The sequence below is a fragment of the Pseudophryne corroboree genome, chromosome 1 (genome assembly GCF_028390025.1).
Source record: "Pseudophryne corroboree isolate aPseCor3 chromosome 1, aPseCor3.hap2, whole genome shotgun sequence".
Taxonomy (NCBI): domain Eukaryota; kingdom Metazoa; phylum Chordata; class Amphibia; order Anura; family Myobatrachidae; genus Pseudophryne; species Pseudophryne corroboree.
In genome coordinates this window covers 153574328-153590066 of record NC_086444.1, presented here as the reverse complement: position 1 = coordinate 153590066, position 15739 = coordinate 153574328, and the positions used below count along the sequence as shown (strand labels likewise).

Below are 15739 nucleotides of genomic sequence, written 5' to 3'. Positions count from 1 at the left end.
TTATATAATTTATTGGTTACAACCATAAAGTTTCTGAAATAGATCATTTTTTTTTCACGTTTGCTCAGAGGCCAGTGAGGGGCCACCTTCAGGGCAGACATATGTGATTTATGACAATGTGAAGATCACATGCTTAGAAACATACTCATTCTGTTACCTAATGAGAAGTTTTCTGTAACAACATCATAGGATGTGTCACAATATAAAATGTTTATTAACAAATGTTTATGTTGACCTGTGGGCCGGATGTAAGTCCAAGTTGGCTGGAGGTGCGGGTTCCTGGCCGAACTTTAATGATTTTTTTAAAAGTAGCAATCATTTACAAGGCATGGTTTTGCCTTGTACATGATTGACGCTTTTAAAAAAAATGTCCGAGTTCGTCCGGGAACCCACACCTCCGGCCAACTTGGACTTCATTACATACAGCGCCATGATATTGTTATTGCTTTTTTTTGCAACACCACCAATTATGCAGCGATGTACTGAAAATACTTATCATTCTTATCAGTCCCTGCTCCACTGTAGTTCACACCCTAAATTCTATTCTACTTATTGCAGCTAATTGTACTAATAGTATGTTTTTGGATTGTGGAAGGAGTACTCAGAACAAAAACCTACATAACACGGGGAGAACATATAAACACCTTAGACACAAATGTTCAACAGGGAAGCATCAAAGGAGGGAGCCTACAGTAAGTCAGTGTCTTGTCAAAATGGGAATCACAGAGCAGATATTTCTATCTACAGCATACTTGCCTACCTGACCCTCTCCATGAGGGAGAAAATGCTCTGTTCCTGGACTTTCCTGGTAATGTATGATTGCCATCACCTGTGGTGAGCTAATTTGATTGATAAGAAAGGTGTTTCACCACAGATGATGGCAATCATACATTACCAGGAAAGTCCAGGAACAGAGCATTTTCTCCCTCATGGAGAGGGTCAGGTAGGCAAGTATGATCTACAGCCATGGCCAAAAGTTTTAAGAATGACACAAATATTCATTTTCACAAAGTCTGCTGCATCAGTTTTTATGATGGCAATTAGCACATACTCCAGAATGTCATGAAGAGTGAGCAGATAAATTGCAATTAATTGCAAAGTCCCTCTTTGCCATGACAGTGAACGTAATACAAAAAAACATTTCCACTGCATTTCAGCCCTGCCATGAACGGGCCAGCTGACATCATCAGTGATTCTCTCGTTAACACAGGTGAGAGTGTTGACTAGCACAAGGCTGGAGAGCACTCTGTCATGCTGATTGAGTTAGAGTAACAGACTGGAAGCTTTAAAAGGAAATCATTGTTCTTCCTATTGATGGTTACCTGCAAGGAAACACGTGCAGTCATCATTGCTTTGCACAAAAAGGGCTTCTTGGATCATCAAGAACTTCAAGGAGAGAGGTTCAATAGTTGTGATGAAGGCTTCAGGGCGCCGAAGAACATCCAGCAAGCGCCAGGACCATCTCCTAAGTTAATTCAGCTGCGGGATCGGGGTACTACCAGTGCAGAGCTTGCTCTGGAATAGCAGCAGGCAGGTGTGAGTCTATCTGTACGCACAGTGAGGCAAAGGATTTTGGAGGATGGCCTGTTGTCAAGAAAGGCAGCTAAGAAGCCACTTCTCTCCAGGAAAAACATCAGGGACAGATGTATATTCTGCAAAAGGTAACAGGGATTCGACTGCTGAGGACTGGGGTAAAGTCATTTTCTCTGAAGAATTCCCTTTTAGATTGTTTGGGCCATCTGGAAAAACATTTGTCCAGAGAAGGAAAGGTGAGCGCTATCATCCGTCCTGTGTCATACCAACAGTTAAGCATCCTGAGACCATTCATGTGTGAGGTTGCTTCTCAGCCAAGGGAGTGGGCTCACTCACAGAACACAGCCATGATTAAAGAATGGTACCAAAACATCCTACAAAAGCAACTTCTCCCAACCACCCAAGAACAGTTTGGTAACGAACAATACCTTTTCTAGCATGACGGAGCACCTTGCCATAAGGCAAAAGTGATAACTAAGTGGCTAGGGAAACAAAACATCGACATTTTGGGTGGTTAGGAAACTCTCCAGACCATAATCCCATTGAACACTTGTCCTCAAGAGGCAGGTAGACAAACAAAAACCCACAAATTCTGCCAAACTCCAAGCATTGATTAGTCAAGAATGGTCGGCCATCAGTAAGTATGTGGTCCAGAAGTTGATTGACAGCATGCCAGGGCGAATCGCAGAGGTCTTGAAAAAGAAGTGTCAACACTGCAAATATTGACTCATTGCATAAACAATGAAATTGTCGATAAAAGACTTTGACACTTATGAAATGCTTGTAATTTTACTTCAGTATATCACATTAACATCCGGCAAAAGGTCCAAAAACACTGAAGTAGCAAACTTTGTGAAAATTAATATTTGTATCATTCTCAAAACTTTTGGCCATGGCTTTCTATGACATTGAAGCAGACTAGGCTTATTAAAAGCCAACAAAGAACAAATCTTTAACTCAGAGAAGCTTCAGTAATTTTCCATTTGCAAAGAATGTCTTCAATGGTAGAAGATGCAGTCCATAGAATTTGGATGAGCATATTAAATTCTGCAAGTAATGCGTACAGTGTTTTATTTCTTACAGTACTCACCAATGATGAGCACTATCACGTCTTTTTTTCTTCAGAAAACAGGAATTTCTTCTGCCATTGGGGGTTCTGAAAGAGGGCATAGTCAGCGTTAGACTGGGGCATGAAGGGCCCATCGGGGAAATTCAGTGGTAGGGGCCCATGTATAGGGGTGTGACCAGTTTCAGTTCCACAGAGGTTTGGTTAACCATTAAAGAGTGTATGGTCTGAGCCCCTTGATAAATATATATAGTAAATACTGATAGTGCATACAATGTACCAGAATAATAACACCAATGCACTGTAGAAAATATACCACAGTCCTGTGCAGTGTAAGGTAACATATGTATTATGTGTATATCAAGTGCACAGCCTGGAACCTAATCCACATACATACACACACACAATGGATGCCCCCACACACACATACACTGGATGCCCCCACACACACACACAGTGGATGCCACACACACACACACACACACACACACACACACACACACACACACACACACACACACACACACACTTGGTGCCACACACACAGACTCACTGGGTCACACACACACACACACACACACACACTGGGTGCCACATATACACATACACTGGGTGCCACATACACGCACACACACACACACACACACACACACACACACACTGGGTGCCACACACATACACACACTGGTTGCTCTCTCTCTCTCTCTCTCTCTCTATATATATATATATATATACACACACACACACACACACACACACACACACACTGGATGGCACCTATATAAACACACATACACACACTCAGTGCCACGCACACGCACACACACACACACACACACACACACACTTGGTGCCACATATATACACTGGATGCCCCCCCCCCCCCACACACACACACACACAGTGGATGCCACACACACGCACTGGATGCCACACACACACACACACACACTGGATGCCACATACATACACACACAGACACACAATGGATGCCCCCTCACACACATACACTGGATGCCCCCACCACACACGCACACAGTGGATGCCACACACACACACACACACACGATGACACACACACACTGGATGCCACATACATACACTGGATGCCCCCCCACACACACAGTGGATGCCACACGCACACACACACACACACTCACTCTGGGTGCCACACACTCACACGGGTTGTCACATATACACACACGGTGGATGCTGCACACACACACACACACACACACACACACACACACACACACAAACAAACACACTGGGAGACACACACACACACACACACACACACACACACAATCACACTGAGTGCCAAATACAGTACACACATACTGGGTGCCACACACACACTGGATACCACACACACACACACACACACACACACACACACACACACCAGATGCCACACACACACACACACACACACACACACACACACACACACACACGTTGAATGCTACACACACACACACACACACACACACACACGATGCCAAACACACAAACACACTGGGATACACATACACAATCACACTGGGTGCCAAACACAGTACACACATACTGGGTGCCACACACACACTGGATACCACACACACACACACACACACACACACACACACACACACACCAGATGCCACATACACACACTGTGTGCGCATACACACACACACACACACGTTGGATGCTACACACACACACACACACACACACTGGATGCCAAACACACACATAAGCACACTTGATGCCACACATACACGCACACTGGATGCCACATACACATACTGATTGCCTGCACAACCTAGTGTATAGTGAGTCCGCTGCAGTACAAAACTCACTCACAGGTAGAAGCTGTCCGCCTACCTGATTGAATCGCGGGCTGCTCGGTGTTCTGCTTCATGGAGCCGGACTCAGTAGACAGACGCTCTGCCCTGTCTCATGCCTGCCACCGCAGCTACTGGAGGCAATGGAGGGGGACTGTAGGAGGCAGCCTTTAGCAGTGGCGGCGCACAGCAGAGCTGCCAGAGAGACGCTGGCCTCCTCCTTCAGGCGACTGCAGCTTCCGCCAGTGCCTTTAGTAGATAATTGCAGTGTCTGGACAAGGTGGGCCGGCGGATCCAATTATAAGTGACAGAACGCAGTTCCGCCCCATTCCGGCAAACTTTGACCCCTGGTGTGTACCCAGCATTAGTGTATCTTCCACCACTGGTGAGGAAAGGGAAATCAACTGGCCCTGGCTGTTGATCTTGTGATTCCCCATTGAATCTTTTACCTTTCATTGTTATAGTTTCTTAGATAAAATGGAGACTGATAAAGTACCAACCAACCAGCTCCTAACTGTCATTTCTCTGACGTCCTAGTGGATGCTGGGAACTCCGTAAGGACCATGGGGAATAGCGGCTCCGCAGGAGACTGGGCACAAAAAGAAAGCTTTAGGACTACCTGGTGTGCACTGGCTCCTCCCCCATGACCCTCCTCCAAGCCTCAGTTAGATTTTTGTGCCCGACCGAGCAGGGTGCAATCTAGGGGGCTCTCCTGAGCTTCTTAGAAAAAAGTTAGTTTTAGGTTTTTTATTTTCAGTGAGACCTGCTGGCAACAGGCTCACTGCATCGAGGGACTAAGGGGAGAAGAAGCGAACCTGCCTGCTTGCAGCCAGCTTGGGCTTCTTAGGCTACTGGACACCATTAGCTCCAGAGGGATCGAACACAGGCCCAGCCTCGGAGTCCGGTCCCAGAGCCGCGCCGCCGGCCCCCTTACAGAGCCAGAAGCAAGAAGAGGTCCGGAAAATCGGCGGCAGAAGACATCAGTCTTCATCAAGGTAGCGCACAGCACTGCAGCTGTGCGCCATTGCTCCTCATGCACACCTCACACTCCGGTCACTGATGGGTGCAGGGCGCTGGGGGGGGGCGCCCTGAGCAGCAATATTAACACCTTGGCTGGCAAAAATACATCACATATAACCCCCAGGGCTATATGGATGTACATTAACCCCTGCCAGATTTTACAAAAAAGCGGGAGAAAAGTCCGCCGAAAAGGGGTCGGAGCTATCTCTCTCAGCACACTGGCGCCATTTTCCCTCACAGCTCCGCTGGAAGGACGTCTCCCTGACTCTCCCCTGCAGTCCTGCACTACAGAAAAGGGTAACAAAGAGAGGGGGGGCACTAATTAGGCGCAGTATTACAGATAACAGAAGCTATAAGGGAAAACATATATAGTGATATCCCTGTGTATATATAGCGCTCTGGTGTGTGCTGGCATACTCTCCCTCTGTCTCCCCAAAGGGCTAGTGGGGTCCTGTCCTCTATCAGAGCATTCCCGGTGTGTGTGCTGTGTGTCGGTACGGCTGTGTCGACGTGTATGAAGAGGAAAATGATGTGGAGGCGGAGCAATTGCCTGTAGTGGAGATGTCACCCCCTAGGGGGTCGACACCTGAGTGGATGGGCTTATGGAAGTGAAAGTGTCAACTCTTTACATAAGAAGTTTGATGACATGGGACAGCCGGCTTCTCAGCTTGTGCCTGTCCAGGCGTCTCAAAGGCCATCAGGGGCTCTAAAACGCCCGCTACCTCAGATGGCAGATACAGACGTCGACACGGATACTGATTCCAGTGTCGACGAGGAGGAGACAAATGTAACTTCCAGTAGGGCCACACGTTACACGATTGAGGCAATGGAAAATGTTTTACACATTTCTGATAATACCACAGGTACCACTAAAAAGGGTATTATGTTTGGTGAGAAAAAAACTACCTGTAGTTTTTCCTGCATCTGAGGAATTAAATGAAGTGTGTGATGAAGCGTGGGTTTCTCCTGATAAAAAACAAATAATTCCTAGGAAGTTATTGGCAATGTACCCTTTCCCGCCAGAGGATAGGGCGCGTTGGGAAACGCCCCCTAGGGTAGATAAAGCGCTCACACGCTTGTCCAAACAGGTGGCACTACCGTCTACGGATACGGCCGCCCTTAAGGATCCTGCTGTCAGAAAGCAGGAGACTATCCTGAAGTGTATATACACACACACTGGTGTTATACTGCGACCAGCAATCGCCTCAGCCTGGATGTGCAGTGCTGGGGTGGCTTGGTCAGACTCCCTGATACCCTGGATAGGGACAGTATATTACTGACTGTAGAGCATTTAAAAGATGCATTTTTATACATGCGTGATGCACAGAGGGATATTTGCCGACTGGCATCACGAGTAAGTGCTATGTCCATTTCCGCCAGAAGGGGGTTATGGACTCGGCAGTGATCAGGTGATGCCGATTCTAAAAGGCATATGAAAGGCCCCATAAGGGCAAGCGGGCAAATGGCTCCTCTTTTCTGCCCCGTGGCAGAGGGAGAGGAAAAAGGCTGCAGCAAACAGCCAGTTCCCAGGAACAGAAGTCCTCCCCCGCTTCCGCCAAGTCCTCAGCATGACGCTGGGGCTCTACAGGCGGACTCAGGTACGGTGGGGGCCCGTCTCAAGAATTTCAGCGCACAGTGGGCTCGCTCACAAGTAGATCCCTGGATCCTTCAGGTAGTATCTCAGGGGTACAAATTGGAATTCGAGACGTCTCCCCCTCGCCGTTTCCTAAAGTCTGCCTTACCGACGACTCCTTCCGACAGGGAGGCGGTGTTAGAAGCTATCCACAAGCTGTATTCCCAGCAGGTGATAATCAAGGTACCCCTCCTGCAACAAGGAAAGGGGTATTATTCCACAATGTTTGTGGTACCGAAGCCGGACGGCTCGGTGAGACCCATTTTAAATCTAAAGTCATTGAACACTTACATAAAGAAGTTCAAATTCAAGATGGAGTCACTCAGAGCGGTTATCTCGAGCCTGGAGGAAGGGGATTATATGGTGTCTCTGGACATCAAGGATGCTTACCTGCATGTCCCAATTTACCCTTCTCACCAAGGGTACCTCAGGTTTGTGGTACAGAACTGCCACTATCAGTTCCAAACGCTGCCGTTTGGATTGTCCACGGCACCGCGGGTCTTTACCAAGGTAATGGCCGAAATGATGATACTCCTTCGAAGGAAGGGAGTTTTAATTATCCCGTACTTGGACGATCTCCTAAAAAGGGCGAGATCCAGGGAACAGTTGGTAGTCGGGGTAGCACTATCTCAAGAAGTGTTACGACAGCACGGTTGGATTCTCAATATTCCAAAATCGCAGCTGATCCCGACGACACGTCTTCTGTTCCTAGGGATGATTCTGGACACAGTCCAGAAAAAGGTATTTCTCCCGGAGGAGAAAGCCAGGGAGTTATCCGATCTAGTCAGAAACCTCCTAAAACCAGGTCAAGTATCGGTGCATCAATGCACAAGGGTCCTGGGAAAAATGGTGACTTCTTACGAAGCAATTCCATTCGGCAGATTCCACGCAAGAACTTTCCAGTGGGACCTGCTGGACAAATGGTCCGGATCGCATCTTCAGATGCATCAGAGGATAACCCTGTCACCAAGGACAAGGGTGTCTCTCCTGTGGTGGTTGCAGAGTGCCCATCTTTTAGAGGGCCGCAGATTCGGCATTCAGGACCGGGTCCTGGTGACCACGGATGCCAGCCTGAGAGGCTGGGGAGCAGTCACACAGGGAAGAAATTTCCAGGGAGTGTGGTCAAACCTGGAGACCTCACTTCACATAAATATCCTGGAGCTAAGGGCCATTTACAATGCCCTAAGCCAAGCGAGACCTCTGCTTCAGGACCAGCCGGTGTTGATCCAGTCGGACAACATCACGGCGGTCGCCCACATAAACAGACAGGGCGGCAGTGGCAGAAGCTGCAAGGATTCTCCGATGGGCGGATAATCATGTGATAGCACTGTCAGCAGTGTTTTATTCCGGGAGTGGACAACTGGGAAGCAGACTTCCTCAGCAGACACGACCTCCACCCGGGAGAGTGGGGACTTCGCCCGGAGGTTTTCCACATGATTGTAAGCCGTTGGGAAAAACCAAAGGTGGACATGATGGCGTCCCGCCTCAACAAAAAACTAAAAAGTTATTGCGCCAGGTCAAGGGACCCTCAGGCGATAGCTGTGGACGCCCTGGTAACGCCGTGGGTGTACCAGTCGGTTTATGTGTTCCCTCCTCTGCCGCTCATACCCAAGGTACTGAGAATTATAAGACGGAGAGGAGTAAGAACAATACTCGTGGCTCCGGATTGGCCAAGAAGGACTTGGTACCCGGAACTTCAAGAGATGCTCACAGAGGACCCGTGGCCTCTACCTCTAAGAAGGGACCTGCTCCAGCAGGGACCCTGTCTGTTCCAAGACTTACCGCGGCTGCGTTTGACGGCATGGCGGTTGAACGCCGGATCCTGAAGGAAAAAGGCATTCCAGAAGAAGTCATCCCTACTTTGATAAAAGCCAGAAAGGATGTAACCGCAAAGCATTATCACCGCATTTGGCGAAAATATGTTGCGTGGTGCGAGGCCAGGAAGGCCCCGACGGAGGAATTTCAACTTGGTCGATTCCTGCATTTCCTGCAAACAGGAGTGTCTATGGGCCTCAAATTGGGATCCATTAAGGTTCAGATTTCGGCCCTGTCGATTTTCTTCCAGTAAGAACTGGCTCAGTTCCTGAAGTTCAGACGTTTGTCAAGGGGGTGCTGCATATACAGCCTCCTTCTGTGCCTCCAGTGGCACCTTGGGATCTCAATGTAGTTTGTGGTTCCTAAAATCACATTGGTTTGAGCCACTTAAATCTGTGGATTTAAAATATCTCACGTGGAAAGTGGTCATGCTGTTGGCCCTGGCTTCTGCCAGGCGCGTGTCGGAATTGGCGGCTTTATCCTGAAAAAGCCCTTATCTGATTTTCCATTCGGACGGGGCGGAATTGAGGACTCGTCCTCAGTTTCTCCCTAAGGTGGTGTCAGCGTTTCACCTGAACCAGCCTATTGTGATGCCTGCGGCTACTAGGGACTTGGAGGACTCCAAGTTGCTAGACGTTGTCAGGGCCCTGAAAATATATATTTCCAGGACGGCTGGAGTCAGAAAATCTGACTCGCTGTTTATCCTGTACGCACCCAACAAGCTGGGTGCTCCTGCTTCTAAGCAGACTATTGCTCGCTGGATTTGTAATACAATTCAGCTTGCGCATTCTGTGGCAGGCCTGCCACAGCCAAAATCTGTAAAAGCCCACTCCACATGGAAGGTGGGCTCATCCTGGGCGGCTGCCCGAGGGGTCTCGGCTTTACAACTTTGCCGAGCTGCTACTTGATCAGGGTCAATACCTTTGTAAAATTTTACAAATTTGACACTCTGGCTGAGGAGGACCTTGAGTTTTCTCATTCGGTGCTGCAGAGTCATCCGCACTCTCCCGCCCGTTTGGGAGCTTTGGTATAATCCCCATGGTCCTTACGGAGTTCCCAGCATCCACTAGGACGTCAGAGAAAATAAGAATTTACTTACCGATGATTCTATTTCTCGTAGTCCGTAGTGGATGCTGGGCGCCCATCCCAAGTGCGGATTGTCTGCAATACTTGTACATAGTTATTGTTACCTAATCGGGTTCTTGTTGTGAGCCATCTATTCAGAGGCTCCTCTGTTATCATGCTGTTAACTGGGTTTTGTATCACAAGTTGTACAGTGTGATTGGTGTGGCTGGTATGAGTCTTACCCGGGATTCAAAATCCTTCCTTATTGTGTACGCTCGTCCGGGCACAGTATCCTAACTGAGGCTTGGAGGAGGGTCATAGTGGGAGGAGCCAGTGCACACCAGGTAGTCCTAAAGCTTTCTTTTTGTGCCCAGTCTCCTGCGGAGCCGCTATTCCCCATGGTCCTTACGGAGTTCCCAGCATCCACTACGGACTACGAGAAATAGCATTATCGGTAAGTAAATTCTTATTTTTTCAAACCGAGACTGTAACCAGGGGTGGCTTTAGGGGTCAAGCCGCCCCTAGGCACATTATTGTCTAACCTCTTATGAAATAAAGCCACACTTGCATTTAAAACTTTTCACATATCTACCCAATCAGCAGTTGGCGGTGCCGACGGAGTCACTCCCACATACTGTTCAGCTCCCTCACCAGCCTCCTCCTGGGAAAAGCATTCAATTTCAGACATGTCGACACACACGTACTGACACCCCCAAACACACTGGGCTATATGGGACAGACCCACAGTAAGGTCCTTCAGAGAGACAGAAAGGGACTGTGCCAGCTTACACCCAGCGCCCCACCGGTCTGAAGGAATTAACCAATGCCCCAGACCTGTATCGTTTTGTGCACCCTGTTACTAGTGGTAGCAGTGAAGGGCCAGGAGCAGCGTCTCTGCAGCTGTGCTGTGGAGAAAATGGCGCTGGTGTGAGCTGAGGAGGAAGCCCTGCCCCCTATATGGCGCGCTTCAGTCCCGCGTTTTTTTTATACTGGCGGGAGTCCCTATACATTGCCTAGGCAATGTATATACATATAACCAGGTTAAATATGAGGTTTTATTGCTGCCCAAGACGCCCCCCCTGTGCCCTCACCCATGTAGTGTGTGTAAGGGAGCAATGGCGTGCAGCGTGACCACTGCGCGGTACCTCCGGAAGATCTGAAGTCTTCTGCCGCCTTTGAAGTCTTCTTTGCATCTTTACTCACCCGGCTTCTCTCTTCAGGCTCTGTGAGGGGGACGGCGACGCGGCTCCGGGAACGAACAGCTAGGCTCACCAAGTGATCAGACCCTCTGGAGCTAATGGTGTCCAGTAGCCAAAGAAGCAGAGCTTTTGAACTCACAGAAGTAGGTCTGCTTCTCTCCCCTCAATCCCACGAAGCAGGGAGCCTGTTGCCAGCAGGTCTCCCTGAAAATAACAAACCTAACAAAAGTCTTTTCTAGAGAAACTCTGTAGAGGCTCCCCTAGTGGGCAACCAGTCTCCTCTGGGCACATAATCTAACTGAGGTCTGGAGGAGGGGCATAGGGGGAAGAGCCAGTTCACGCCCATTTAAAGTCTTAAAGTGTCCATGTCTCCTGCGGATCCTGTTTATACCCCATGGTCCTTTTGGAGTACCCAGCATCCTCTACGGACTAAGAGAAAAGGATTTACCGGTAGGTATTAAAATCCTGTTTTTTCAAACCCAGCCTGTAACCAGGGGCGGATTTAGGGGTCAAGCCGCCCCTAGGTACATTATTGTCCACCACCCCCTTCCACCCTAATCACGTCACAGCCCCCTTCATTTTAGGGCCAGTGCGGGGGCCTCGAGACTATCAAAGCAGCCCCAACCTTACCCTATTACCAGCTCCCAGACCACAATTTGCTGCCATTGTCCCACTATCATCAGTTATAAAATAAAATATTGAAAAATAAGTCATAATGACAAAAAAAAGGAATCACCTGGCCTCATCAGCCTGGTGTGCGGCCCCCAGCAAGTGCAATCCCTAGGCTCGTGCCTAGTGGGAAATCCACCACTGCTTGTAACAAGGCAGTTAGGCTGATTGGCTGGTACTTTATCACTCTCCACTTTATCACTTTTCAAGGCTCAGTACATCTGGCCCTGTATCTTAGCTAGGGGTATGTCCAGAGTTGAGGAATTCATGTATAAGGTCTCAGATTTTCTTAACTGCTGTATAAGCCAAATGGATCAGGACAGCCTCTCCATCGTGGATCTGTCTATATGGAGCATCTTACCTTGGGCCTAATTCAGACCTGATCGCTCGCTAGGGGTTTTTTGCACTGCTGCGAACAGATAGTCGCCGCCTACAGGGAAATTGATGGAAACACTCTTAAAAGAAAGAGTTGTAGATTATCTCAAATCTGGCAATTTACTGGATCCCAAACAGCATGGATTCACTGGGGGGAGATCATGTCAAACAAATCTTATTGACTTTTTTGATTGTGTGACTAAAGTGATGGATAAAGGTGGAGCCATGGATATAGCTTATCTAGACTTTAGTAAGGCTTTTGACACAGTTCCACATCGCAGACTGCTAAATAAACTTGAAAGTTTGGGATTGGATATTAGGATTATTGAATGGATAAGATCTTGGTTGAAGGATAGAAAACAGAGAGTTGTGGTAAATGGAGTGCATTCACAGGAGGGAAATGTTACCAGTGGAGTACCCCAGGGATCTGTACTTGGACCAGTGCTTTTTAATATCTTTATTGGTGACATTGCAAATGGCATTAAAGGGAAAGTATGCCTTTTTGCAGATGACACAAAGGTATGCAACAGGGTAGACACACCAGGTGGAGTAAAACAAATGATTGAGGATCTAGGTAGACTAGAGGAATGATCAAGAGTCTGGCAATTACAGTTTAATGCCAAAAAATGCAAAATCATGCACTTGGGTCTCAAAAATCCTAAAGCTAAATACAGTATTAATGGCACTATACTGGAAACTACTGAGGAGGAAAGGGATCTAGGAGTCACTATTTCAGATGACTTAAAGGCAGGTAAGCAATGTAACAAGGCAATGAGGAAGGCTAGTCAGATGCTTGGCTGCATTGGGAGATGAATCAGCAGCAGAAAGAAAGAAGTAATAATGCCACTGTATAGGTCATTGGTACGGCCTCATCTAGAATACTGTATTCAGTTCTGGAGGCCATATCTTCAAAAGGATATTAATACATTAGAAACTGTACAAAGGAGGGCAACTAAAATGGTGCATGGCCTACATCACAAAACATACCCAGAAAGACTGAGAAATCTCAATATGTATAGTTTGGAGCAGAGAAGGGAAAGGGGGGACATGATAGAACCTTTCAAATATATCAAGGGTTTTAACAAAGTCCAGGAGGGAAACATTTTCCAAATGAAGAGAAGCAATAGGACACGAGGACATGCACTGAGACTGGAGGGGGGGAGGTTCAGGGGAAATTTGCGGAAAAATTATTTCACAGAAAGGGTAGTGGACAAGTGGAATAGCCTCCCATCAGAGGTGGTAGAGGCTAAGACAGTAGAGCAATTTAAACATGCATGGGATAGACATAAGGATATCCTTACAAAGAAATAAGGATCGAATAAGGTTAGAGATAAAAATAATATAAAAAAAAAGGGGCAGACTAGATGGGCCAAGTGGTTCTTATCTGCCGACAAATTCTATGTTTCTTTGTTACAGGGGGAGTGTATTTTCACTTTGCAAGTGTGCGAACGCATGTGTAGCAGAGCTGTACAAACAGATCTTGTGCAGTCTCTGCACAGCCCAGGACTTACTCAGCCGCTGCAAACACTTCAGCCTGTCCGGGACCAGAATTAACGTCAGGAACCCTCCCTGCAAACACATGGACACGCCTGCGTTTTTCCAACCACTCCCAGAAAACAGTCAGTTGACACCAACAAAAGCCTTCTTCCTGTCAATCTCCTTGCGATCCCCCGTGCGAATGGATTCTGAGCGGCGATCTGCTTTTTACCTGTGTGACGCGCCTGCGCATTGCGGTGCAAAAAAACGCTAGCGAGCGATCAGGTCTGAATTACCCCCCTTGCCCCTGTTATTACAAGGTTCAATTTTAAAAATGTTCTAAAAATGATGGATACGCCGTTGTGAATACACTGTGAGTGTGAAATAATTTTACATGCATCTGTTAGTAGCACTAAAAAGTATGTACCCATCCCCTTTGGCAGACTTTCCAATATAACCCCTTCCACCTAGTACAGAGTGCCATATTCCCACATTTTAGGTTAGAGGTCCTTCAAATATTCTAATCTTTCAAGGACCACTTTAATCAGGTTAGTATCAAAATCCCGACAGGCAGGATCCCGACCATCAGAATGCTGACAGCAACATCCCAGTGGTCAAAATCCTGATGGATACTGGCATGTGTTTTAACCCTGTCCCTAACTCTAAACCCACCCATCTTGCAGCCTAACCCTAACCATGCCCTACAGTAATGGCTGTCAGCACTGTGACAGTGCCGCTGTGTTTTAGAGTGCCCCAGACTCCCATTGGCTAGTTTCACTGGAGTCTGAGGGCAGGCTTATAGAGGAAGGAGAAGTAAAGCCGAATGTTAAGTCATGGGTGCAGCGGTGACTGTGAAACGCACAGCGCTGCCAATCCCCAGGGTAGGCAGTCAGCACATATATTACATACATTACATGTATGTGTTTATATGTATTCACTGTCCCCCTCCCTCAATCCACTCTCCCCCCCTGCCTATGCAATGTTTGCAGCGAGGCAGTCTGCCTCCCAGCCTGCAATGGTAAGGCAGCCAGCACATACTGTATATTACAACTTTACATGTATGTTTCCATGTGGTAACCAGCCCCCTCATGCAAAGTTTGGTCGGCTCTGCAGTCCTCGCACAGCAGCTGTCACTGCCATGGAGTTATTAAAGATGGGGATGCTGCCCCACAACACATGCAGAGTTTTCCAGTATTTGCTAGATATGGCCGCATTCAAACTAGCGTGCAACTCTAAATCAGGCCTTTCATGTCTAAAGGCAATTATTCAATGACCCCTGCTGATTTCAATAATCTGAACTGCTGCTGAACTACTGTAAAGGCTTAGTTAACCCCTTTGGCCTGTTTACAATATACTATATATAACACGTTTGTAGACTACCACAGCAACATGCTTCCATTTCTAAACAGTTTCCTTTACTTTCTCGCCGTCCAGCGCTCAATGTAGGTCATTCCGACCCGTTCGCGCACAGCGGTTCTTCGCTGCAGTGCGAACGGGTCGGAACTGCGCATGTGCGGCGCACACGCGTCGTTGCCCAGCGACAGCCGTCGCCGGGCAACGACCAGAAGAGAGAAGAAAGTGATCGCTAGCGCCATCGCAAGAAGATTGACAGCAGGTAGGTGTTCCAGGGCGGATACTCACCGTTTTCCGGGCGTGGAGATCCGAACGCAGGCTTGTCCATGCGTTTGGAGGGTGGTTGTCTGACGTCAATCCCGGGACCTTCGTCACTGGATCTGTCGTACAGGGTAAGTAAGTCTGACTCTGGTCTTGTTTTGCAGGAAACTTTTTTAGCATAGCAGGGCTGCACAAGCGTTCACAGCCCTGCTATGCTAAAATACACTCCCCCATAGGCGGCGTCAAGTTGATCGCACAAGCAGCACAAAGTCGCTGCGTGCGATCAACTCAGAATGAGGGCCTATGCCACCCACGACATGGCTGCTGCAGCACCCAGATAATGAAAGCAACAATTGTAAAACTGTTGCACGACATAAAATGCTAATCTAACACTTTGTCATGTACGTGTAGATGCCTCTAACATGGAGCTCTGAAGTAAGTTTGT

At 47.8% G+C, this 15739-nt stretch overlaps 1 protein-coding gene and 1 long non-coding RNA gene across 5 annotated transcripts in view; one reads left to right on the top strand and one right to left on the bottom strand.

Annotated features, from left to right (window-relative positions):
* Positions 1-15739, top strand: part of PDE8B (phosphodiesterase 8B) — a 309750-nt gene that overhangs the window by 88420 nt on the left and 205591 nt on the right. The gene's annotated exons all lie outside the window — the stretch shown is intronic.
* LOC135058002 (uncharacterized) overlaps positions 1-15739 on the bottom strand; it is a 271949-nt gene that overhangs the window by 226780 nt on the left and 29430 nt on the right. For all 4 annotated transcript variants that reach the window (XR_010244522.1, XR_010244528.1, XR_010244534.1 and 1 more), the window contains exon 2: positions 2624-2689. This is a non-coding gene — a long non-coding RNA (uncharacterized LOC135058002). The remainder of the gene's footprint in view (positions 1-2623; positions 2690-15739) is intronic.